Here is a 27,225-nt window from a genome sequence, read left to right as displayed (position 1 = left end):
TATAGCTAGTAATAACTTTCCCACACCTTCAATCTGGATTTTTGAGAGTGATATTATAATTTATTTATACAGTCAGTCGCAAATTAACATTAAATGTTTCACAGAAGTATAAAACACGAGAGGTGGAAATTTGCAGTATGATTTAAATATTAAATCGGCCAAAAGTGATTTTGCTGTAAAAGTAGTTCCCACCTTCTGTTTTGTAGATTTCAAGCTCCCCTTGTAAACAGTAGATGATTTAAAACCTGTTTCTAAGATAAACTTTCCCATTGTCATTAATGAGGATGGATAATACTGAGTGACAAGTGCATTTGGAATAGCACAGAAAGAGCTCCTAGGTTTGTCAAAGCATTTTGCTTCAGGCATTGGACTTAAGGCCTTCCCTCCTTTTGTTAATTTTTAATATGTGATTTTTTTAGGAAACTGAATACAGGGTGAAAATGAGAATTAATCTGCACAAGCATCATTACAATAAAAATATGATTTGTAAGGAGGTAGATAAATTCTTCAGTTTTGTTGAAGGTTCTTTTAAAAATAAGAAAAATGTTACAATGAGGACTGTGCCCATTGCATCCATCCTGCCCCATTACAGTCTCTAGGATGGAGATGAAAAAAATTGGGACACCAATGCATTTAATTTACATTCACTCACTCTAACATCACATTTACTTCAGAGGGGACCTTTAAAATTTAATAAGTAAAATATTCAATATTTATGAATATTTTTTCTTGTGTTTGAAACATTTCAAACATTTGAAACAACTGACAACATCCCTATCAGTTTCCATTTTAAACATGCAATTGGTCACTTTATTTCGGCTTGATTCAACGTTGCCTGGCTGGCAACCAAATTGTGTCTCCGTATGGCTTCTTGACACTAATAATGACTGAGTTTCTGTTCGTTTGCGTGCAAGATTTCCCAAGCGGCGGTTTGGGCCGGGATAAACTATCTATCATGATTGCATACAACTAATCTGTTTCATCCAACCCACCCAATGATTGAAATTGCATTTGACAATTCACCTCTCCTTGGCGTGCCTGTGGTGCGCATAGCTGCAGACCATCCCCCGAAGGACATAGCAACTACTCCATATGCTGGGATCATTTTATTTTTATCAAGAGACCTTTAGCCAGCAGAGGCAGAAAAAAGAAAAAAAAGCAGCCCCATTTGTAGTACACTATGTAAAAAAAACTAACATATTCACATGTCAGTATAAAATGGCATAAATAAATTCTGAAACCTACTTCCAGATTACTGAATCAGAATGTTTAAGGAGGTGACAAAAATCACTCAAATTAGTTTTAGCCTATTAAACCTTTCATGTTCTATATCACAAGATACAATGTGAAGTGCTGTCTTTGACTTGCAATTCAGAATATGCGAAAGCAATTTGGTTTTAAAAGCTTGCAAAGTAAATATTTAGGTAAATGACAAAAAAAATGTTCATCCAAGTCTGTTGATTGTAACTTGGAATTCCTGCATGCTTGGAGCACTTTACTGTTTCTGTAGAAATAATTTTTAATGTAAGGTGATGTAACAAGCAAAAGCTTGTCCGCATCAGACACAAATCTTGTCAGCCTTTAAGCCCATTAATATTCTGAGTCTTATTGCATTATATTTTTAATTTGTCGATGGGATAAACTGGACATTTGTTTATTCTATTTGCATTGTAAAAAATAATACAGAAATTACTTTGAAAATCTCACTGCTATACATTTTCCCACAAAGGGCATGAATTGTGAAAATGATTAAATTTACATATTCTAGCTCAGAGCATAGTTCTCTCTACCACTGACACAGACTTGTCAAAAGAAGGAAAATAAAAGTAGTTTTCCTTATTGTCCCTGCATATTGTATAATACGGTGCAGCAAATATTACCTTATTGTTGTTAATCTAATTATTTATTCAATTTACACACATATGAAAGAAAGAACTTGCATTGAAATAGTAATCTCAGGGTCTTCCAGTCATTACGGTACTTTTGAAATAAAGTGAAGAAACTCAGCAGGTAATTTGCACACAGCAAGGTCTCATCAATGGCAGTGTGTTAATGACAACATAATCTTTTATATTCATTAGTGATAAATGTTGGCCGCAACTCTGAGGAGAATTCCTCGATTCTCTTTAGAATCGTACCATGGGATCTTATACGTCCACTCTAGAGAGAAGACTTAATGACCCATCAAAAAGACAGCACCTCTGACGTTGCTGTGCTCCCTCACTACTGCAGCAAGTTGTCAGTCTAGATTATGTGCTCCAGTCTCTAGAGTGGACTATGAATCCACTGACTCAAGGCAAGAGTGCCAGCAATAAACTACAGCTGACACCTTGTGTGGCAAAGATGGTGAGAAAATGTGAGATTATCCACTTTGGTGGAAAGAGGGGAAAAGCAGAATATTATTTAAAGAGAAAGTGCAGAATATTGGTGTACAGAGGGATCTGGCTGTCCTCATACATGAATTACAAAAGTAAGCAAATGCAACAAATGATCTTATGTTGCCACAGGGAGGGGAGTATAAAAGTTGAGAATTCTTGTTACAACTTTACAAAGCATTGGTGCAACCAACCTTCCAGCCTTCTCTCTCTTTCTCCCTGTCACTGTTTCCCTCTCCCAAACCCTTACTGCGAGTGAGAGCTCATGAAATGAGCAGCGAGTGGCAGGAAGAGCAACTTCAAGTTTAGGGTTGCTGAAGTAAACCGCAACTTGAAGCAGGACAAGAGGAAAGATCAGCAATGGCCAGGAGGATTGGTGAGAGGGAGGTTTGGTAAGAGGAAGGTCGGTGAGTGAGAGGATCAGCAGTGACCAGGAAGTTCAATGAGAGGAAAGATCAGCAGCGACTGGGAGGAAGAGCAGCACGCAGGTGATTCACAAGTGACAAGGCCGCGACTGGGAAGGTCAGAGAATAGGAGAAGCCAGTCTAAAATGGCATGATTTGAATGGTGCAACCCTACGTCAGAGCTGGCATGTGATGTTCAAACAAAGCTCCTAATGCTACACACAAATAATGACCCTATTAACTGACTAATGTTAAAGCAGAATGACTTAAAATGGAGGAAATTAAATCAGAGAATGTACTCTCTAGAGTTCAGTGGATTGAGAGGTGATCCTATTGTGACATTAAAGTTGAGGGGCCTTAACAGGGTAGATGCTGAGCGGATGTTTCCTCTGAAAAACCTATCACAAGGAGGGATTTTCCATTTAAGCTGGAGGTGAGAGGGATTTTCTTTTGGAGTGTCATTAATATTTGGAATTCTGTAGTACAGTAGAGAGCAGTGGAGCCTGGGTCAGTGAGCATATTCAAGGCTGAATTAGACAGATTTTTGGTCTACAAGGGAGTCAAGAATCATGTAGGGCAGGCAGAAAATTGGAGTTAGGGACAGTGAGATCAGTCATGATATTAATGAATGATGGAATTGGAGCAAATCCAAGAGGCCAAATGGCCTACTCCTGCTCTTAATTCTTGTGCTGTGTAATGTTCTTGTATATCTTTTAAAAAGTTAAAATGTGGGTGCTACAAGAAAACTTTTGTTATAAATCACTATGCTAAAATTACATTTCTTATCCAACTAATAAAAGTGAATTTGAGAATTACCAAACACATTGTGAAATTTTATTTTGTGTGCAAGTCCTGAGAGTCTCATCTTTAGTTTAGGTCTTATTTGTCTCCTGAAATATCCCTAAACACTTCACATACCATAAATGTTTGAAACACAGTGACTTTTATGTAAGCAAAAAATTGACAGCCTTTTTATGCCCAGCAAGATTCCTTAACTAGTAGTGACCAGTTAATCTGATCATGGTGACGTTATGTGAATAGTTTCATCATGAGTCCAGTGCAGCTGGCAGTAATTCCATACTTACTAGATTCTGGAGTGGAAACAGAAAGCATTTTTTCATTGTGTAATGGAAATCTGGAACTGTCTTTGGCTGGGTCAGTTAAAATGCTCAAGATTGTGATCAATAGATTTGTATTAGGTATGGAGTATCAAGGGATATGGATCAAAAGTATGATCAGCCATGATGTATTTGAATGGCAGAACAAGATCAATGGGGCTGAACAATCAGCTCCTTTTCTGATCTATATTCTGAGAGTTTGATGACTCTAGGACATTTCGGTGTGGAGTTTTGCCAGTTCTTTTGAACTGCTGTCCATGTTAAACTCGTAGTCTGGAAGTAGGCAGCACAAAACCAATGTAATATCAGCTTTAATCCTAATCAGAGTGCATTTTCAATCTCCAAGTGAAGTCAATGGTAATCAGCAAATTCAAATCACACCAGCAGAGTGCGATTCACATCAGCATAGTGTTTGTAATGTTCAAGTAAACAGTTTCTTAAATTTATCGTGATCTTTTTCAAAGTTTTCTCACAAAGTGGTTCAACTTGGTTATGCTGCATGTCTGGGAAGCAGAGGAAGTTGTATCCAACATCCTTTACCCCTCAAAATAGAATACTATAGAGAATTTTCTTTACTGGGGAGTATAGGGGAGTAAACATTGCTGATTTTTATATTTAGTTTACAAAGAAAGAACTTGGATTTATGTAGTCAAAGGGCCAAATGGCCTCCATCTGTGCCTTTTTAGCTGTATGTATCACCTTGTAATTTCCCAAAGCCCTTCACAAGAAATTAATTCCCAATGTAGAGAATTTTTTCTTTGTTTTTATTTATTGCTGGGATATGAGCATCGCTCTCAAGGCCAGCATTCATTTTCCATTCCTAATCACTCTTGAGATGGTGGTAGTATGCTATCTTCTTGAACTGCTGCAATCCATGTGATGTAGGTACACCCATAGTGCTGTTAGGGAGTTCCAGGATTTTGACCCAGTTCACAGTTTTAAGGTTTATTTATTAGTACCACAAGTAGGCTTACATTACCACCGCATTGAAGTTACTGTGAAAATCCCCTGGTCGCCACACTCTGGTGCCTGTTCGGGCACATGGAGGGAGAATTTAGCATGGCCAATGCACCTAACCAGCACGTCTTTCAGATTGTGGGAGGTAACTGGAGCTCCCGGAGGAAACCCATGCAGACACAGGGAGAACATGCACAGACAATGACTCAAGCCGAGAATCAAACCCGGGTCTCTGGCACTGTAAGGCAGCAGTGCTAACCACTGTGCCACCGCAGTGATGGTGAAGGAACAGTGATATAGTTCCAATTCACGATGGCTTAAAGAGAACTTGATATGGTGCGATCCCATACATTTACTGCCCAGCCCTTCAAGCTGGTAAAGCTCAAGGGCTTGGAAGCTGCAGTCAAAGAAGTCTTGGCAAGTTCTGGTATGTTAAACACTGAACTTACTGATATTGATGGGAACTAACCTGACGAGCTAAAATCCTTACATCTTAACAGTACAAATCACTGGTAAACTTCACAACGATTGCCCAGATATACTATCCTATTTGTTAGCACATAGGCACTCAAACTGCTGCTCACTGCTGATCCTGAATCCATGCTCCAGGGCCTTTGGAATCCAGGCAATTCAGTCTCATTAGTGCTTGTATTTCTTATTTGCTGATTTGTGTTCTTTGAATACAGTAAGCCAGATGTTTTGGAAATAATGGTTCTTTGTGATGTTGCACCATTAGTGGATGCATCCTTATTCAGAGCACTAAAATATGCTGATATCAGCAGCCTGAAATATATGCAAATTAATGTTGAAGTAAGCTTTTTAAGTGTAGTCTGGTCTCTGTAGTAGCATTCTCACCTCAGCCTCACAAGAAACTTGAGCACATAATATAAGCTGATATTTCAATACGAAGGGCATGATACACTGTTGCGTACAGCACGTTTTGGTTGAAGCATTAAAATGGATCCATATCCTTTCACATGGACACACATCACTGCTCGAGGAACAGTTCATGTATCCTGGCCACCATTTATCTCTCAAACAATATCATTATGAAACATATTATCTATTCATTCCACTTTAACCCTGTTTGAGAGAGGTTGTGCAGATTGACTGATGCACTTCTGATAGCTTAATGAAGATTACAAGAGAGCATGCCAAGAGCAATACTTAAAGATGAGGTGTCAATCTGGTGAAACTGTAACATAGGACTATGTGCATGCTAAACAGTGGAAGCATCGTGTGAAAGGCCAAGTTAAACAATCCCACGGCTAATGAATCAGAGTAAAGTGTGCAATTTTGCCAATACTCATTGTGAATGTTGGTAGATAATTAAACAACTAACTGGAGAAGGAGGCTCCACAAATATCCCGATGCTCAATGATGGGGGAAGCTCAGCATATTAATGTGCAAGATAAAGTTGCAAATGTTGCAGCCAGAAGGACCGAGTGGATGATCTATTTCAGCATTCTCTAGAGGCCCTAGCATTTCAGTCTTCAGCCAATTCAGCACATTCCACGTGATACAAAGAAGCAGCTGAAAAAACTGGATATAGCAAAAGCTTTGGGCCTGATAACATCATGGCTATCAGACTAAAAGTTTGCGCTGCAAAATTATCCATGCCCCCAGCCAAGCCGTTCTACTTCAGCTACAATGCAGGTATCTAACTGACAGTGTGAAAAATTGCTTAAGTATGTCCTATTCACAAAAAGGAGGACAAATCCAATCCAGCTAATTACCCACCCTTCAGTCTACTGTCCATCATCTGTACATCATGGAAGATGTTGTTGACAGTGCTATCAAGTGGCACTTAATCATTAATAACCTGCTCATTGATGCTCTATTGGATTTCGCCAGGCTCCAGACCTCATTACACCCTTGGTCCAAGCAAAAGCAAAGGAGCTAACTTCAAAATGCGAGTTGAAAGTGACTGTCCTTGACAGCAAGACAACATTGAACTGAATGTGATATCAAAGAACTGTAGCAAAATTTTAAGACAGTGGGGATTGGGGGGAAACTCTCAACTGAATGGAATCATACCCTCACAAAGAAAGTTTGTTGTGGTTGTTGGAGGCCAGTCATCTCAGCCATACGACATTGCTGTAGGGGGTCCTCAGATTAGTGCCTTAGACCCAACTTCAGCTACTTGATCTCTCACCTCCCCTCCATCGTAAAATCAGAACTGTGGATGTTCACTGGTGGTGCAATGTTCAGCACCATTCTCAACTCCTCAGATTCTAAAGGCATTCTGTGGTAGCATATAGCAACACCTGGACAACATTGAGGCTTGGGCTGATAAGTGACGAGTAACATTTACGTCATACAGTGGTAGACATTGACATCTCCAATAAGAGAAAATCCACCCATTACCATCTCAGAATGACCCTTTGTCAACATCATGGATGTTCCCATTGACCAGAAGCTTAACTGAAACCAGCCATATAAATACTTCGATACAAGAGCAGCTTAGGGGCTGGAAATTCTACAGTGAGTAATTTATCTTCTGAATCCTTGTGTCCACTGGGTACAATGCACAAGAGGATAAATTTCAAAAGGTTGAGACTGCTTTTTGGAGAAAAGAAGCCTAAGAGGATTCTTGATAGCAGTGCTCAAGAACCTGAGAGGTATGGACAGGGTAAATAGTGAGAAACTATTCCCACTCGAGAGCATCAAGAATTAGTGGGCAAAAAATCAAAATATTTGGCAAGAGGAGTAAAAGTGATGTGACGGAAACAAAATTCATCCAAAGTGTAATTGGATTTTGGAATGAACTTTCTGAGAGGGTAGTAGAGGCAAGTTCAATTGAGGTATTCAAAAAGGAATTGGATTGCTGTTTGAAAATAAATAATGTGTAAGATTATGGGAATTAGGCAGGGGAGTGGGACTAGGTAGAATGCTCTTTCAGAGAGTCAGTGAATGCTCAATGAGCTGAATGGCCCCTGCACCATAAAGATTCTGTGTCACCAAGGAAATTATTGCAATTTTCAAGTGCGAGTCTGAGATGGTAAGATATACATGGTATGGTGTGTATACTTGGCTTGAAGACAGGTCCTTGGCTTATCGTCTGTTGATTCTTCGTCTTGAGCTATTTTCTTGACTGTTTTTGTTTGTTATGAATAGCCATTGCCTTCCACTCTTCGGGGCTCTGCAAGAAGGCAGGCCATAAGTCTACCTTAGCTGGAACTGGAATTGATCTTATGCTGTTGACATTATCCTGAACCACGTGGTAGCTATCCAACTAATAAAACTAACCTTGCCATTCCATCTGTTGTGAACAATGGTCCCAAAAGCATTCTCAGCTTGTGGGTCCATTCATAGGTGGAACTAATACTCTGTGTAATAAACACTAGTCCCAGCTTTATACTACATGTTATGCATCTGCCATTGGCTGTGCTGTGTCAAATTGAAAGTGCCCTTAGTAAGCTTTGGTCTGGCAAATGCATACTTGAGACATAAGTCAAACTTGTGACTTCTGAAGTATTGGCTTAGTTCCGAAAGTGACTTTGCATTTTTGTGACATATTGAAGTAATCTCCCACAGATTTCAAAAGAGCAGTGTTTTTCCTTGGGCACATTCAACATATATTAGAATCACAAGGGATGGCTGTGCATTTCAGCAGTAGTTTCAACACAATTCTGCAGCTAGCATCTACACAGTCTATTCAAGCAAACTCCCTTAGTAATGATATAACTAACTCTGGACTTGGAAATAATTTAACTCTGTTAATAGCCTACAATTCTGTTTTTGTACAATTCTATGTACATGAAGATATGCACGATACTGGGTAAATTAAATTTAATCGAAGAATGAACACCAGGTCTTAAAAAATTTCATTGTCCCTCATCTAGCTTTTTAATTTTAGGTTTGTACATCAGGACCTTAAATAAAACTTTAATTACATAGTACTCAGTTATTCATGAAGCCACAAACAGAATCAGTCAGTATCAGCTAGGTTCAGCAAGATACATTTTGTTGGACCTTCCATATTGGCCAATTGTTCCACTGAGAGTTGAAAATACTGAACATTCATACAGTAAGTAGAAGGAGCCTTAAGAAGCAAGCTCAAAATAAGTGACATTCCTCCTCCAATTAATGGCTGCATTTGGCAGTGAAGAAGAAAGAAAAGTGGTGAGAAGGATTGTTGACAGTGTTATCAAGCAGCACTTACTCAGCAATAGCCTGCTCACTGATGCTCAGTTTGGGTTCCACTAAGGCCACTCAGCTCCTGACCTCATTACAGCCTTAGTCCAAACATGAACAAAACAGCCAAACTCAAGGTGAGGTGACAATGATTGCCCTTGACATGAAGGCAACATTTGACCATATGGCACCAAGGAACCTGAGCAAAATAGGACTCAGTGGGATCAGGAAGAAAACTGTCCATTGATTGGAACCATACCTGGCACGAAGGAAGATAGTTGTGTTTGTTGGAGGTCAATTACCCAGGTCCCAGGACATCTCTGCAGGAGTTCCTCAGCAGTGGTAATGCCACTGAATGTCAAGGAGGGATGGTTGGTTTCTCTTATCTGAAAATGGTCAGGAAGGTGTGTGGCTTGGAGGAAGCTTGCAGTGGGTGATGTTCCCATGCGTCTAGAATCCTAGGCCCAGCTATCTTCATCTGTTTCATCAATAACCTTTCTTTCATCAGAAGCTCAGAAGTGAGAAATTTACTAATGATTGTACCATTCATGACGACTCAGATATGAAAGCAGTCCATGCCCATATGCAGCAAGACATGAGCAACATTCAGGCTTTCGCCGACAAGTGGCAAGTAATTTTCGTGCCACAAAAGTTCAAGGTAATAATCATCTTCACAAAAGAGAATCCAACCAATTTCTCTTGATATTCAGTGGCATTACTGTTGTTAAATCCCCAACTATCAACACCTTGGGAGTTACTGTTGACCAGAAACTAAACTGGACCAGCTATATAAATAGTGTGCTTATAAGAGCAGGTCAGAGGCAGGAAGTTCTGCTGAGAGTAACTTACTTCCTGACTCTCCAAAACCTGTTCACCATCTAACAGGCCCAAGTCAGGAGGGTGATGGAATACTCTCCATTTGCCTGAATGAGTGCAGCTCCAGCAGCACTCAGGAACTCAGCACCATCCGGGTCAAAGCAGCCTGCATGGTTGGCACCCCATTCATCATCTTCAACATCCACTCTCTCCACCACAGATAGACAATGGCTGCAGTGTATACGATCTACAAGATGCACTGCCGCAAATCACCAAGCCTCCTTTGACTGCATCTTCCAAAACTATGACCATACCATCTAGGAGGACATGGGAACACCACCAACTACAAGTTTCATCCAATTCATACAGTTCCCTAACTCAGAAATATTTTGCTATTCCTTCACTGTCATTGGGTCAAAAACCTGGGACTCCCATCTTTAATAGCACGAAGAGTGTACCTATATCACATGGACTGCAACAGCTCAAAAAGGCTGCTCACCACCACTTTCTCAGAAGCAATTAGGAATGGGCAACAAAAGTGCTGGCCAATCCAGAAAAGCTGGTGACACTTGGAGTGCATGATCAAGGAGTTGAGAATGGTACAATCATCAGTAGCTATCCCATTTTGTTAATCATGTTCTCTAAGGGCCCGATTTTACCAAAACTTTGCACCCGTTTTCAGGCACAAAATCGTGGTAAATTTGGCGTCAGGACTTTAATGCGATCTGCATCCGAATCTAAGCAGAGCATGGCTTTACCATGTGCCCAACTTTACCACCAAATCCCACTTTACCGTCTTCTGGTCCGTTCCGGATCACGCAGTAAGCAACCTGCTAACTAAAAGTCAGAAGCCGAAGCTTCCTCAGTGAGGATTGGTGAGAAGGTAGGTGCATGGTGTCCAAAAGCTCTCTGGTACTTACGGGTGTCTTGTAGTCACGACCATTCCGCTGACCCGGGTCTGTGGTGGATCTGCGGTGTAGGGGGGATGGGGGAGCTGTTGCTATACTTGATCTCCGATGTCTGCCTGGCAACACGGAGCTCGGGTCCTGCAGTGCAGCTGGATCCTAGCACCGCAGCTCACTGCAGGCTGAAGGATGTGCACAAAGTGCAGATAGCACTGTTGCAGCCCCTCAACGATACCAGGGGCTGTGACTGTGTGGAGCTTGTGGCTGGGCAGGATTGGGGGGCATGGGGGGGCAGTAACTGCATGAAGCTTGTGGCTGGTGAGGATTGGGGGGGCCTGTGATTATCAACGTGCGAGGGGCAAGCAGCGTTGCATGACTCCAATATTCGTTCATCCCCATTTCCTCCCAATCCACCTCCCCCATCTCCCCATTCCCACCTTTCAGAATGACGAGGTGGCTTTTGCGATACAACCAATTGATCTTGCTGTTCTTCTGGTTGCTGCTGGAGCTGAGGAGGAGGACATGGAGATAGAACTGCGTGCCCAGGAGGTCCTGGGTCATCAGGACCTGCCCTGAAACAGAGGACACAAAGTTAAGTGCAAGGGAGGGAGAGGAATCTGGGATGCCAAACACATGAATAATATGGCTACCTTGAACATAGAATACTGAACCCAGACAACTACATCACAGGGACAAGCTGCCCATCTGATTTTTCTGCCCCCAAAATGCCTCTGTTCCCATCCCATCCAGATAGCTGTAGACATGCCCCTTAAATATCCCTATAGTTTCCACTTCCGCGACCTCCCTGGCAGTGAGTTCCAGGCACCCACAATGATCTCTATGTAAATAAAATGCCTCATTCATCTCCTTTACACCTTGCCCCTTGCACCTGAAACCCATATCCCCAAGAAGTTGCCTCGACATGAGTGTAGGAATGACAGGTGCTTGCGCCTGGATGGCAGATTGACCATGCTGTCACTGACAGCCCGCATCTCCACTTCCCTTGTGAGCTCCAGCACCCGCTGCTCAAACGGGGTGAGGACCTGGAGGTCTGGCTCACTACCCCCTGTCTGCAACCTCACCTGAGAGTTGTGCTCGGTCTTCCTCTGTGGAGACAGAAGGAACCATGGAATAAATGATGGCATGACTCATGCAGAGAATCAGGTGATGACCCTTAGAGGGCAGACACAGTGAGGCTCATTGTGGGGAAAGGAAGGTGGTGTTTGGGGGTCAGGAGCTGGAAGCATGCAGGGTGCTGGAAATAGGAGGATCTGGGGGGGAGACATGGGGGACCATGCTGAATAGGGTTCAGTACTCACCCTTGCCGCACAGATGAGGTCATGAGTTTTTTCTAGCATTGCCTCGCGATTCAGGGAGCCAGTGCCCTAGCACTGACTGCAGCAGCAACTGCCTCCCAGGCCACATGGCCATCCCGCCCCCCTGGGTCTGTGTCCTCCTTGGAGGAAGAGGGTGGCCCACTTCGCCTCTGCTTCATCCAGCAGCCTCCCCAGGTCATCATCGGAAAATTAGGGGGCTGGTTGTCCAGTCATGGTCCTGTACTGCCTGCCGGTCCATTCTGGAGCTTCTTATGGAGCTGTCCTTTGTTAGGACAGATCAGCTGCAGGCGGTTTGACAGAGCATTCCAGCAAGTTCCATGCAGTTTGCTTGTTAGCATTGAGGGGAAAGCAAGTGAGCTCTTGTAGGTGTGCCGCTGGGGAAGGGGCGGGGGTGGGGTGGGCGGCTATTCAGCGGTATAGACTGCAAAAGTGAAAATGTTGCAATTCAAATATCCAAGTTTTTGAATATTTTAAAGGTTTATGAGTTAACACCAGGTATATTTTACGAAGGGAATCCACAGTCTGATATCTATACTTAATGAAAGCTTTAACCAGTATTGGGTCAACTGAGCTAAAAGCAGGATTTAGACTTCTTCAAAGATATTTATTTATGAGACTCATAACTGGTAATCTCAGGCATGAAGGTAATGTCGTCATGTGGAGCATTATGTGTGGAACATTGAAGACAAGTTTGAAGCTGAAGCGAGATAGGTAAACAGTTGAAGTAAGAGTCACTGCAGGAACACCATTGGAAGCAGTGCAGTGAGGTTAATTTTGGATTGGTTTAGCAAATAACTGACAGACAGGTTGGGGAAAATGTTCTCTGTACTTTTTGTGCCTGTGGTTCTAAGAGTAAATGATCATTTTAACTGACGATATCAGACAATACTCCAAGCCAGCACTCTTGATGGTATCGTACAGTTGTTGAATTGGAACGTTAAGAAATTCTCAGCAGGTGGATTATTTCAAGCTTATCTCTGAGGGTTTAATACTGTTCTGCTTTCCCATCCTCTTGGTTTTGTCTCAAACCAACTACCCGAGAGGGCTCCTTCCGAGTTATCTTTTCTTCCTCACTTTTACTTTATAGATCTGGTGATCACAGCTCATTTTTGTTAAAAATGTCTTTAGTTTTAAAAAAAAAGAAGCAACTCTTTCCAAAAAAAAGCCCTGTAAAAAATATACGTTTTAAAGATGATTTTAGTCAATCAGGGTGCGATAGGAGGAATGTGAAGCCAGCAGTGGGTTTGAGTGAGGCAGCATCAGTAAGTAGCAAGCTGACTTGTCCACTTGTCTGCCTTTTTCCCTTTTGCACCCGGGCACGCTGCTTCAGATTTTCTTCGAACTGCGCATGTGCAGTTCAGAATGCCAATCGTTCTGGCAGCACTAAGCCCCGCCTACAGCATGAATTGGACTGGAGCCGGCAAAAAGCATATGGGCGTGCTGTAAAGAGGACTCCGGACTCGGATCTGTCTTCCGCCCAGATCCAGCCCTTAGACTCCAAATGGTAAAATCAGGCCCCAAGCGTCACCATGTTTTCTGATTGAGTTTGCCCATTGAGTGTCATGTCGGAGCAGTGTTCTAGAGTAGGCTCATGTTCGTACCAGCTAGAAACTGGAATGAAACTGTCCAAATTCATTTAACTTGACGCTGTGCAGCCAGCAACAGAGAGAGGTTTTTAGCCGGTTATTCCAGATAAAAGAAAATTGCATAATTCACAACATCACCAAGAATTGATAACTGAATAATTGTCTAGTCATCCTTAATATTTATATAGTCACAAAACTCATTCTCTGTCTCTCTCTCTCCTTTACCCCAATTTTCCCTTTAATTCTTGTTGCACTTCTGAACTGTTTATATTATTTTAATTTTATATCAGCCTAATGTTTAGGAGATGGAACCAACAGAGAAAAAAATAGATGATTGGCTAAAAATCCAGTTCCAAATTCATTATTATAAAATAATCATGACCTTGAAGTCTAAACTGGTTACGTCAATCTTTGTTGCAATTTGTACAAGTCAAATTTATATTGCTACTACTGAATGAATTATCTTGTCTATGGCACCAGCAGTTCAGCTGTTTCTGGATGAATGAACATATCCTGAGTGCAATAGAGATTTTGCAGAAATATGTTGATAGTTGTACCATGCCAGTGTTTTCTATTTTGATATAACACTAAACCATGCAGCCAAGTGGTGAGCATAAGCCAGATTTAGTAGCACTCTAATCTTACTAAACTGATAAATTAGGCAACAACAGATGGATTTTATTGTGGATAAATACAAAAGAATACACACTGGAACATGATATATATATGAACTGAAGGTTTGTGCATTGGGAAGGGTGGAGAGGGATTTGGGTGTTTCCTGTCAGTCATGTTATTATCAACAAGGCCGAATCTCACGAGTGCTTTATTACAGAAATAGAAAAGCTACTCTGACCTTGATCAGACCACATTTATAATATTGAGATTTTTTGGGTGCTGTACTTTAAAAAGGACATTGGTATACCTGAGAGTATTCAGGGAACTAGAATGATTGCAGGACTTTGAACTTTAAGTTGGAAGAAAAATTGGCAAAATTTGCACTCACCTTAATCAGAGGGCTGAAAAAATTGAATTGAGAACTGTGCTGCACGTTTTTATTTTTTTTTAGTGGCATAGATGAACTGGATAAAAGCAGACCTTTAATTTAGATTGTTAACATCAAAACCAGAAGATAACATTTAGAAGGCTTAGTAAGAAAGAGGAGAATGATTTTCCACAGAAAAACTAAAATACACTGCAGCTGTACAGAGTATTTCATAATCTCAGGACATCCCAATGCGTTTCACAATCAATGAAATTCTTTTGAAGTTTTGTCATTATTGTAATGTAGGAAATAGAGATCACAATTTGTATACAGCTAAGACCTATAAACAGCAATGAGATATTGACTAGATAATCTGCTTTAGCAATAAGGGTTGAGGGATAAAAACTGGCCAGGATACCAGGAATAACTCCCCTGCTTTTCTTGAAATAATGGCCATTTGTTCTTGGTATTTGCATCTGTATTTGCCTTGGTAGGACCTCAGTTTCATGTCTCATCCAAAAGATTGCCCCTCCTAAAGTGCAGCTTGGTTAGATTGTATGCTCAGACCTCTGGATTTGCTACAAGCCCATGACATTCAGATTCATGCAAGAGTAGCATTATTGTGGCTTGGCTGACACTAATTTGGTTTAAAGAAAGCAGGAAGAAACATGTTCCGTATAAGCATATCTTGGAACATAATGGTTTTTGTGCTGCTGCTACGATAGGGTAGAAGTAGAGAGATTCTTCCCACTTAGAAAGAACAGCAGGGCTAGAGGGCACAACCTCAAGATAAGTGGGGAGGGGCAGTTTAGATCAGAGTTGAGGAGGAACTTCTTCACTCAAAGGGTGGTGAATCTCTGGAATTCTCTGCCCGTTGAAGTGGTGGAGGCTGCCTCGTTGAATATATTGAAGTCACTGGTAGATAGGTTTTTGATGGACGGGGGAATTAAGGGTTATGGGGAGAAATCGGGAAAGTGGAACTGATCCACTTCAGATCAGCCATGATCTTATTGAATGGCGGGGCAGGCTCGAAGGGCTAGATGGCCTACTCCTGCTCCTATTTCTTATGTTCTTATGAAGCAACATGGGAAATGCAGGACCAGAAAAAAATCCACCCAGCCAACCCAAAAACTTAAATCCATGAATCACCCACAACTCAAATATTTATATAACCCTTTAAATTCCACAGGCAGCGTGAGACTTGTTTTTCCTCCATCAGGATATGTATTCCAAGCTCCAGTTAACTTTCCTTAAGATGCCAGGGATTTTCTGTGAACTATACATCAATATCCAAATCTTTCTCCTGTTTTGTGACCTGCAGTCTGACCTATTTAGTTTATATTACCACTGCTTATTTTCCTTTCTTACTCTAATAACTTGCAATTGTTTGTATTTTCCATTTGATAGGCTATCTTTACAAATATTTAAGTCCCTTTCACATTAGGGTTGTTACCTCTGCCCTATTGTTTGAATCCAGCTCCCAAATTGAGTATTATCTGCAAACTTTGCCCCCAGCAGAATTTAATGCTCTGATCTGGAAATTCCCTTAGTTTATTTTAGTAAACTTTCTTAAGAATCACTGCTAATTAGTTTAACAACAAGAAAATAAGCATTTATTAAACATGAAAAATTGGATTATATACAATACTCCATTCTACCCCCCTTTTTTGCACACAGATTTTAAAATTAACATGGATTACAAAGTACACGTTAAGATACAGTGGGCTCATTAACATACACAGACTCTTTTAAGCACCCAAGATGACTGTGGTAAGACACACTCCTCTCCTTTCTGAACCAAAGTAAATATCAATGGATTTCTCCTCAAAGTCCCTCCAGTTGATTCTCATACGTGAGCCACCTTGACTCACTGAACTCTGCCTCCACATGAATGATTGCAAATTCTGCTTTCAAAAGTCACACTTTCAAATCTTCTTTTAAATTATGCTTTCCCTTCTCTGCTTCCATCAAGGTTTCGCTTTCAGGTTTTACATCTCTCCCTCAGGTTTCCTTTATTTTAAAGGCTTTTACACAAACTCTGAGGTCTAGCCACCGTTTTCCACAATTATTTTAAATAACGTTCCCCAAACTCTAGTTTTCTTACAAACTTTAGCGCTACTGCAGATATCTTTATAGCCTCTCATGATCCAATGCCTTTTAACTCTCAGCAACTCCACTCAACAGTAATCCGTTCTGGTTCCCAGTTTCTACTGTTCTGTCAGCTCCAGACTTTTTGGAAACTTCTCTTCATTCCCGGCATCTGTTTTTTTAACAGTTGCTTCATTGTATGTCTTTTCTTCTAGCAAGGCTGTGAGAGAGAGGTTCTCTCTTTGGCCTTCTAAAACCAACTGCTTCTAGCAGAGCTGTGAGAACTGCCTTCTCCATCAATACCTGTATCCAACTGCAAACAAATTAGCTAAACTAAAACTTGAAATCTTTTCTACCTTACAAAGCCCCAGTTGCTAAGTTTGTTTACTCATCAAGCCATAACCCCACTAAGCACAATAGGATAACAGTTGGAATTGAAACCGAAGCCCATGCATGCAGCCTGGTTCTAACAATAGGTTTTACTCTTCTGGACACAGAAACATTAAATTAAACCCACTTAAAACTGTACCTTATTATTTACCAATATAAATTCCTTAAAACTATCTTTATATTCCTAACACCCTTCTCCACCTTTTTACAGACAATTCCTTCCTAAAGTATGTTGTCGAGAATTGGACCCAGTATTCTAGCTGTGGCTAACATAACTTTATAACGTTTCAGTGAAACTTTTTTGCTTTTCAATGGCTCCATTCATGAAGCCCAAGATCCCACATACTTTGCTGATGCTCCCTCAAATTTGTTCTGCCATCTTCAAAGTTCCATGTACATGTACCACCAGTTCCTTCTGTCCCTATGAACTATTTAGAAGCGGAACGTTAACTTAATATTGCCTATATGTATATATATATATATATATACTACTATATATATATATGATTCTAGCACTGATCCTTAGAGAGCATTACTGTCAACCATCCTCCAGTCTGAAAAACAACCATTTACCACTACTCGTTGTTCTCTGTCCTCAAGCTAATTGTGTTTTTTATCCAAGCAGACACTGACTCTTCTATTCCACGAGCCATAATTTTGTTAACCAGCCTTTTATTTTATTTGCTTTATCAAATGCTTTTTAAAATCTATATAGGTAACATCCATTGCATTCCTTTTATCAACTTGCTGTGGCATTTCATCAAAAAACTAAATTAAACTGGTCAAATACAATCTGCCTTTGACAAATCCATGCTGTCTATTCTTAATTAATTCAAGTCTCCCCAAATGCCAGTTGAATTTTGCCCAATTCTAAAGAATTACCCACCATTGGAATTATGCTAACTGGCCTCCAATTACAACTGTCCTTGTACCCTTTTTTTCAATTAGGGTGTCAATTTGCGACTCTCCAATCCTCTGGCATCTGTCCATATCTAGGCCAGGTTAGAAGATTGTTGCAAGTTCTTCTGATGGGTGGCACAGTAACACACTGGTTAGCACTGCTGTCTCACAGTGCCAGGACCTGGGTTTGATTCCTGGCTTGAGTCACTGTCTGTGCAGAGTCTGCACGTTCTCCCCGTGTCTACGTAGGTTTCCCTTGGGTGCTCCGGTTTTTCCCCACAGCCCAGAAGACATGCTGGTTAGGTGCTTTGGCCATGTAAATTCTACCTCAGTGTACCCAAATAGGCGTCAGAGTGAGGCAAATAGGGGATTTTCACAGTAACTTCATTGCAATGTTAATGTATGCCTACTTGTGACACTAATAAATAAACTAAAAAAAAATCTTTACTCGAATTTCCTTTTGTAACCTGGAATGCAAGTGAACTGGACTAAGCAAGCAACTTATCCAATCCAAGCTTAGTCAGTTTCTCCATTACTTCCTACCTCTTGGTTTCCACCTATCCATTACCTCTCTTAGTAAAAATTTTGACAAAATATTAAAGTATTCTAGTCTTGTCCTGCACTTTTAAGTATATACCACCTTTATGTCTATTGGAACTCACTCCACCACTTACTATTTGCTTACTAGTTAAATGCTGGTGGAAATTTTTTGAGTTTCCTTTTCTGTTGACTGTCATTCTTCTCTTCTGTTCTCTCTTACCAATGTTATTTTCTTCTGCACTTACCCTCTCATCCTATTGCTTCTTGACTTGATTCTCACTTGAAGAATTCACCTGATGTTCATCACCCACCCTTATTTTTGTTTTGTCACCGTAATTGGAATGTACCTCCCCCCCACACTCACACTCTCACCCCCCTCCTCACTGCTCCTTGCAATGTCTCAGTCCCTGCTCCCACTCTCACTGCCTCTTACATTCTCTCGCTCCCCCCTCAGCACGCTCTCTTGCTCCACCCCCCAGCGCGCTCTCTTGCCCTTGCACGCACCCCCGCCCCGGGCTTGTGCCCCTGTCGCTTCCCCCCAGCGTACTTTTACACCTATATGGGCAACATCCAGTGCATTCCCTTTATCAAACTCAAGATTCATTTTCAATTCCAGGAGATAGAGCTTTGCATTTGGCCAGAATTCACTGTTGAAATAATGATGAGGCAAGTGGCACTCTTTGTTACTTGTATACAAATTGCAGAGCATCTTCTATCAAATGTAAGTATGAAGTTAATTCAAAGGCGCTGATGTTGGTATCCCTAAAAAGCATCTTCTTGTCTGCTTTGAACAGTGTGATTTGGTAGCAGTTAGAGGCTAACCTCATCACAGAAATTTAGGGCACATCCATTTGAATCTCTTAAGAATCCTTTTTATCAACATACTGTCAAACAATTCTGATACTTACCAGTGTGGACATGTATTGCTTCACCTGTTACCCTTTTATTTGGTTTCTACAACTGACATTAAATTCACATTAACATTAAATTCACTATTCTCAACCTAAGTAAACTGTTTAAAAATAAGGGGTTACTCATTTAAGACAGAGATGAGGAGAATGGTTTTTTTCTCAGAGGGTCGTGAATCTTGAATCTTGCTTCAAAACAAGTTGGAAGCAGAATCTTTCAATATTTTTACAGCTGAGCTAGACATATTCTTGATTACCAAGGAGTGAAAGGTTATCGGGGGTTGGCAGGCAAGTAGGGTTTTGTGATTCATTCATGGGACATGGGCATCACTGGCTACAGTAAAAAGTCTGACAACACCAGGTTTTAGTCCAACCGATTTATTTGATAATAGACTCACAAGCTTTCGGGGTTAGCCCCTTCGTCAGGTGAATGGAGAGTTCTGGCCTCAGAAAGAACATATAAAGCACAGACAGTTTAGAGATTACTGATTAGAATGCGAATCCTTACACCTAACCTGCTGTTCAAGACCTGAAGTGGCTGACAATGTGAGTGGAAGGAGCACTGATCACAGGTTACAGAGATGTGTATTGTCTCCAGACAGTACAGTAAGTGAGGTTTTGCAAACCCAGGCAAACCTCACTTACTGTACTGTCTGGAGACAATACACATCTCTGTAACCTGTGATCAGTGCTCCTTCCACTCACATTGTCAGCCACTTCAGGTCTTGAACAGCAGGCTAGGTGTAAGGATTCGCATTCTAATCAGTAATCTCTAAACTGTCTGTGCTTTATATGCTCTGTCTGAGGCCAGAACTCTCCATTCACCTGACGAAGGGGCTAACCCCGAAAGCTTGTGAGTCTATTATCAAATAAATCGGTTGGACTAAAACCTGGTGTTGTCAGACTTTTTACTGTGTTTACGCCAGTCCAACGCCGGCATACCCACATCATCATCACTGGCTAGCCAGCATTTATTGCCCAACCCTAATTGCCCTTAAGATGGTGGTGAGCTGCCTTCTTGAATCACTGCAGTCCACATGCTTGGGTTGAGGTTACAATCAGATCAGCCATGATCTAATTGAGTGGCACAGTACAGTCTTGTGGAGCCGAGTGGCCTACTCCTAGTTTGTATATTCAAACTTATACTTCCTGGTTCAGACATTACAACAATTCTACCATCTGGTTGGTTAAAGAGATGCACAGTTGCTTGCCCTCTTTACAAATGTCCCTAAATGTCTTTTGGAGGGTGCTGTGCCATTTTGATCTCCAATTCACCATTGGTCTCCAGGGCACATCTAGCATTCAGGAGGCAATGTTCATTTGCAACTTAAAGTAAACGTTGGTGCACTATGTTTAAGGATATGACTGAGAAAGCAAAGAGCTATATACTTCAAATTATCATGGTAGCTAGATTTCAGTTTTGTGGATGGTCACAATAGCAAATAAAGAACAAAATAAATATTTTAATAATAAAGATTTATAAATTTCTTTAACTTCACAACAACATGGGCCTTATAATTTTCAAAACTTGTACCTGAATTAATCATTTAGCATGTTAACCTCATTCTTGTTTGTCCTTTTGTTTTCTCCACAACTTTATTGAATCTTAAAGAAAATACTTTTTTATGACACAATTTGATTGATGGTTGAAAAATGATTGCCCTGATATATCCTCACATCCTTTTCAAACCTTTGGAGATCTAAATTCCTTATTGTAACATTTGATTTCAACAGCTGTGCTCATTGTTTGTTCTGCTTTTGCATCACTAGCTGCTTTTTAAAGATATTTTTGCAGGTTTCTGTATTCCTTCCTGTGATTACCCTCCCATTCTCCTTGCATGCTTTTTAGAGTTGCTATACTTATTCCTCTTTGTATTCTTATTAATCCAATTAGGGTCACATTTCTTTAATCTGTACTTAACTGATCCTCAGTACGTACTTATCCTGCGTACTATGTAGAACATTCTCGAAGGTATTCCGTTTGTCCTCAGTTCAAATTATGTCGAGTGCTATCGCCCAATCGATTTTGGTTAAGCTTTTCTCTCTTTCCAGTTTGTCCCTGCTATAGTTGTGTACCTCATTATTGATTGGCAGTGTTAGTTTATTTCTGATCATCTCAAATGTAAACATTGTTATGGTTATTTACCTTCAGGAAGAAACATTCATCCCAACAGTCTGAGTTGAACTAAGGACTTGGAAGTGAAGTCAAAGTATTTGTAAAACTGAGCTCCCGTAACTGGTGTGTGAATGTGAATTTCTTTCCAAACCTGAATATTGTCAATGCAGTAACATCATTTATGGGTTTGAACTGCCCAAAATGCTGACTATTCCCTTATGGTTAATTAAGGTGTTAGAACTCCTTGTTTAGGGTGAAACTTTGTAAAGCATTTATTGACCACACTACAAAATGTGAAACACTGAAATGATACTTTTTGGGAAAGAAAATCTTGATGTCAAATCTCCACTTCACCCAACTCTGCAATGTAAGTGCTATTACACCAGCTTCAGTGTTTTGGTGAAAGGTGGACAACTTTACACTTAGCCACGTTATATTCCTTCTGCCCTGTTTTTCCACATTCACTAAGCCCGTATAAATCACCATGAAGCCCCTTTTCATTGCCCTCTCAAGCACACCTTCTTACATTACGACTCTTCTTTAAAGATGCAGCACACAAAGCATCCTTTCTGGACATATCCCAGCTTGGCATTGCTCCTGTTCTGGCCAAGACTGCAAGAAACTACAAAGGATTGTGAATGTAGCTCAGTCCGTCATGCAAACCAGCCTCCCGTCCATTCATTTTGTCTACACTTTCCACTGTCTCAAAAATGTAGCCAGCATAATCAGGGACCCCATGCACCCCGGACATATTCTCTTCCACCTTTTTCTATCGGGAAAAGTATGCAAAAGTCTGAAGTCATGTATCAGTCAATTCGAGAATGGCTTCCTCCCTGTTGCCATCAGACTTTTGAATGGACTTACCTTGTATTAAGTTGATCTTTCTCTACACCTTAGCTATGATTGTAACACCATATTCTGCACCCACCTTTCCTTCTCCCCTATGTACTCTGAGTTGTATGCTTAGTCTGTATAGTGTGCAAAAAGAAATACTTTTCACTGTCTTCTAATACATGTGACAATTAATTAAATCAAATAATTGATGAAGAACAAAATAACATGATGTGGGAAAAAAGTTAGAGAAAGAACTATGTGGGAGAAAGCGGGAAAATGGAACTGAGCCACTTCAGATCAGCCATGATCTTATTGAATGGCGGGGCAGGCTCGAAGGGCTAGATGGCCTACTCCTGCTCCTACTTCTTATGTTCTTATGCTAGCTCTCAGAGAGCTGGACCAGGTACTTAGGATTGCATTGGTTGCCTTTTGTCTTTGATTCTATGATTATTCATATCGGGAAAAAAGATTGGGTAAAGCCTTCTATCAATAGAAAGGTTTTGGCGATGTCTTTCACCCTTTATATGTAAGACTTAAATTAAAAATACAATCATAGGACTGTCATTTCACATTGTATATTTGAATTTCAAGACAGAAATTTATAAATATCACCTAATCTGTAAACTTGCTTCACTTCATAGTAATTAGATACTGCTTGATATCATGGTCTGTTCTCATATTATTATACTTTAAGGTAGTGGCCAATTTAAATATAGGGGCCAAACTTCTCCAGTCCTGCTGGCAGCACAGCCGTGCCCACTGGCGTGGGATTCCCTTTGACAGCAGCAGAACTAGAGAATACCACCAGTGGCAAACAGCACACCACCTCCCACAGGCAGGAAACATGCGGCTGGGATGCTGGAGAATTTCACCCAGTGTTCTTTTAACTGCAGAATAATCTATTGTGTTTAACACCACATAATGCCCTCAATGTACAAAGCATCACTTTGTTGCATACAATGTTCAGTTGCTTTCCAGAATATTTGTATTAATTTCTCCATTAAACAACTAATATATTGAGAATCATTTTTTCCAAATACCTTATGAATACAAAATAATTAATTTTTGCTTTTTGTTAGATCTATCATTGAATACTTTTGTTTTCTACCACAAGTAGAAGTCATTTCAGGTGGCATTTATTTATTTTCATCAAAGTTATGGTGCTTCTGCAAAAAAAAATAATTTTGTACTAAGTTCCTTATAAGGCTATGCACTTAGTTTAGACTGGACAGATGTGTCTTCTGCAGATTCTACCAAACCACACAATTCAATGGGAACTTCCTAAAAAAACTGTATGCAATCATGCTGAATGTTTCTGACCAATACTTCTCTTAACAGCAATGCAATAGTATTTACTCCTGGCAACTACCATTGAGTACTGTGTCATGTCATTAATAAGCAATACCCCAAGTCCACTGGGACAAAAGGTCTGGTTGCCTGAAGACTTTGATGGCTTACTGTAAAAGAAAGCATCTCAGCTGTCTAATTGTAATCAGATTACTGAGATGCATTGAAAGTTATAAACCTCTACAACACCCTGTGGTGTTTTGAAGGAGAGCTGTATGATAGGGATCATTTACATTGCCACAAAATGACACAAAAAGCCAACCTTTTGAGATAGTTATCTTTGGATTTTGTCTTTTCCAGCTCAGCGTATTTTTTAAATCTTTTCCACTTGAAAATTTGAGGCATTTCTGAACCAGTAGTTGAGCCCAGATAATTACTGCTGTTGACTATCTGAAGAAGGAAGACAGCAAACCATTTACTTCATATAAAAATATCAGATTTCTTCTTGAAAGATCCTAAAGTGTGACATGATAGTCCTCACCCCTCGCCAGTGACGTCACAGGATAACATCAGGAATATTATTTCTATCTCATTAGCAGGCCTGTACACCTGAAGAATCCCCTCCAGCTAAGAAAGTTCATTCACATCAGTGTGAAGCAGATTGGCATGCATCACATGGTGTGCCAGCAGCTTCAACACCGCTTTCCCACCTGCTATTGGCTTCTGCTGATATTCAGGAAAATTCCATCTTTAGAGTTTCAAGTCTTAAACCCCAAATATAAGAAAATTGACAGAACGAATATCTGGTACCTGGATATTCATATATTCTCATGATCAACTTTTAATTGAGTTTGAAGGATCAGCATAACAAAAGTTGCTTCCACTGAATAAAGGTCAATTATCTCCTTTGGTGGAACCAAAGATCTGTCCCTAAGTCATTGACTCTATCTTCCGCTTTGGTTTAATGCTTGCTCTTCCAGAATTTACAGGCCATTCCCCACGTACCAGATGCAATCCTGCATCAGGCAGTGCCCCTTCCAGGATGCCTCAGTCCTATCTGCATTTTTAATTTTTATCCAGTAGTTTGTCCTGTTTGAATTCAGCAGGCTTGGACTTCTTGTAAGGGTTGTTTCTCTACTAGTGAATACATTTTAAACCAGAATTTATGAGGTTTCTGAGGCACCACAACACATGCCTATGCAGTTACAAAAACAAGCTTTCACGTGAGGCCAATACTTCATATTTCTAACTTTCAAGCAATTTTTGCTCTTTTAATCAATTTAAAAGAAAGCATTGAATTTGATGCAGTTAAAAAAATGTTCAGTGAACACCAGCATCTGAAAAACTAAAAGCACAAAATCAAAAGCTGTGTATATATTGAATTACCACTTACCTCATCTTTTGCAAGCTTGCTGTGTTACATCACATGGGATTTGACCTCAAATTATTGTATGATGGTTATTGCTTGGGGACTGATTATTTCAAAGTCACTCTTAGAATGCTTAATACAGTATTTGACATTTTGAGTCAGCCACCTGTGTACAGTCTTTGTATTCAGTGTGATAAATGCCTTCATTCAGACTGATTGCAAATGTTCCTGTGGTTGTTGATGATAATAAGACATTTCAGTGTCCCATCTAAATCTTGTTAGTGAAGAAATGACAAGGTTATGGCTTTTCCATACAGCCTGAATGCCCATATGGTTTAAGTAGTGTCAAAACAATACATTTTTCCTCCATACGAGAATGTAGCTATATGCAATGGAATCTATTTTAAATAAAGGGTAATAACATTTTTGAATTCCCAACCCAAGACATTGGGTCCTGCTGGAATATAGTTTGTTCATTGGTGCTCACTGCTCTCCACTACCTGACCCAAACAACTATCCTTCATGTGTGACCCCAGATGGAGTGACAGCAGGCTTCAGTGGGCATTACAGCCAAGCTTGATCCAGTTTTCACCAGATATCCATATGTGCGCACTTTGCCACATAGCCATCAGAAGGGAGGACTGACTATTTTTATATCCTCCCTCCCTTGATCCAGATGTTCCAAGGCCAATTTTAGTATCTTACTGCTGCTTTGGCTTAGTTCAACTAACCCAGCACAGATAAGGAATGGAACCTGTGATTTTCTGGTTGGTAGGCCTTTGTTTACTCTGAGCAGTGCCTTTCCCTACTAAGCCATAAGTAAGATTGAATGGTGAGTAATCATTTTTGCAACCGCTATTGCAGAAACTTCAATTTCCGATCCATTCTAATAAAGCTAAATGAACTGTCATTTAATTGATAGTTAACTTATGAGTTCAGCATCAGTTTTATTTTCAATTCAGCCTTTTTTTAAAAGAAGATACTACATGGAAATTAATAAATTGTAACATAGTCTTCCAAATATTTGTTTCCATAAAAAAAAAATAGTTTCCTGTGGTTTTGATCATGAATAGTTGGGGATCTGGAGTCATGTTGTTTATCTGCTAACCACGTTTCTCCCTTTAAAGCCCGTGGCAGTGGCAGCATCACACACGTCTCCTTTAGGGGAGATATTCTAAAAAAAACTCCTGAGGTCAATCAGCGTTTCATTGCCATACTGTGAGGCAAGTTTGCAGATTGCCAGGTGCTTGTAAATGCCTAGCTCCTTGGCAGGAAGAAAATCCCTAAAATGTCCTTATCCATTTTATATACTTCTAACACTTCAAAAAGTGATGTGTGGAGTAGAGAGAAGCTTTCGAAGCTTTTAAATAAATATATGCTGCATTTTAGATGAAGACCATCTAGAAATAGAATTGTAGACCAGTTCATGTGTTTTGGAAGTCACAAGTACTCTGAAAATTTGTCAAGTTGACAGTCTGCCCTCTTTGGTTGGAACACATTTCTCTAACAGCGCAGTAGTAAATTTATACTGCTAACATGTTGCAAAACAGGGGGATATCTCCAAATTTGCAGGTATTTTACCATGGAGTCCCAAATATTGCCACCTGGATAGATGATAAATACAAATATGATTTCCTGATAAAATTTTGTTGATATCTAAGCCCACTTTTCTAAATTACAAGTAAAAATACTTTATGCTAATCAGATTAAAAAATGTCTTTCGCACTGACTGAAAGTTTTTGTAGCATTTCGCTAACACACTTAATACAGGGCAGTTTTTATCCTAGTAATGAAACAGTTACTGAAACTCGTCAACAGTTTTTTTTATTGTGCAGTTTTACACAAGGCAGTCCATTTGTCTTGCAGTTCAGTTAGTGATATATTGTAACCCCTAAATATCTATAGTGAAGCTATCATCGGCTGTGTGCACTGAGATATAACATTTATTGACCTTTTCAACAAAGAATAATGATGGGAAGGATCAGTTTCACTGATTATGGCTCATTTAACTTGTGGTCTCTATGTCGGATAATGGTTTGGAGATGAATTTTTAAAGTGAATATTAATCGTATGCAGTGTATTAAGCTGATTTACAGACTTCCTACCTCCCCCCGCCCATTTTAAAATGTAATTTTTCACACTTAAATTAAGCTGCAGTCACAATCTTGGCTTTGAT

General features: G+C 40.2%; 1 protein-coding gene across 2 annotated transcripts in view; it reads left to right on the top strand.

The window, feature by feature from the left end:
• Positions 1-27,225, top strand: part of elp4 (elongator acetyltransferase complex subunit 4) — a 304,366-nt gene that overhangs the window by 219,924 nt on the left and 57,217 nt on the right. The window lies entirely within an intron of this gene.

This window comes from Carcharhinus amblyrhynchos, chromosome 6 (genome assembly GCF_965287045.1).
Source record: "Carcharhinus amblyrhynchos chromosome 6, sCarAmb.v2.hapA, whole genome shotgun sequence".
NCBI classification, from domain to species: domain Eukaryota; kingdom Metazoa; phylum Chordata; class Chondrichthyes; order Carcharhiniformes; family Carcharhinidae; genus Carcharhinus; species Carcharhinus amblyrhynchos.
The sequence above is the reverse complement of the archived record's forward strand: the minus strand, read 5'-3'. Positions and strand labels throughout refer to the sequence as shown.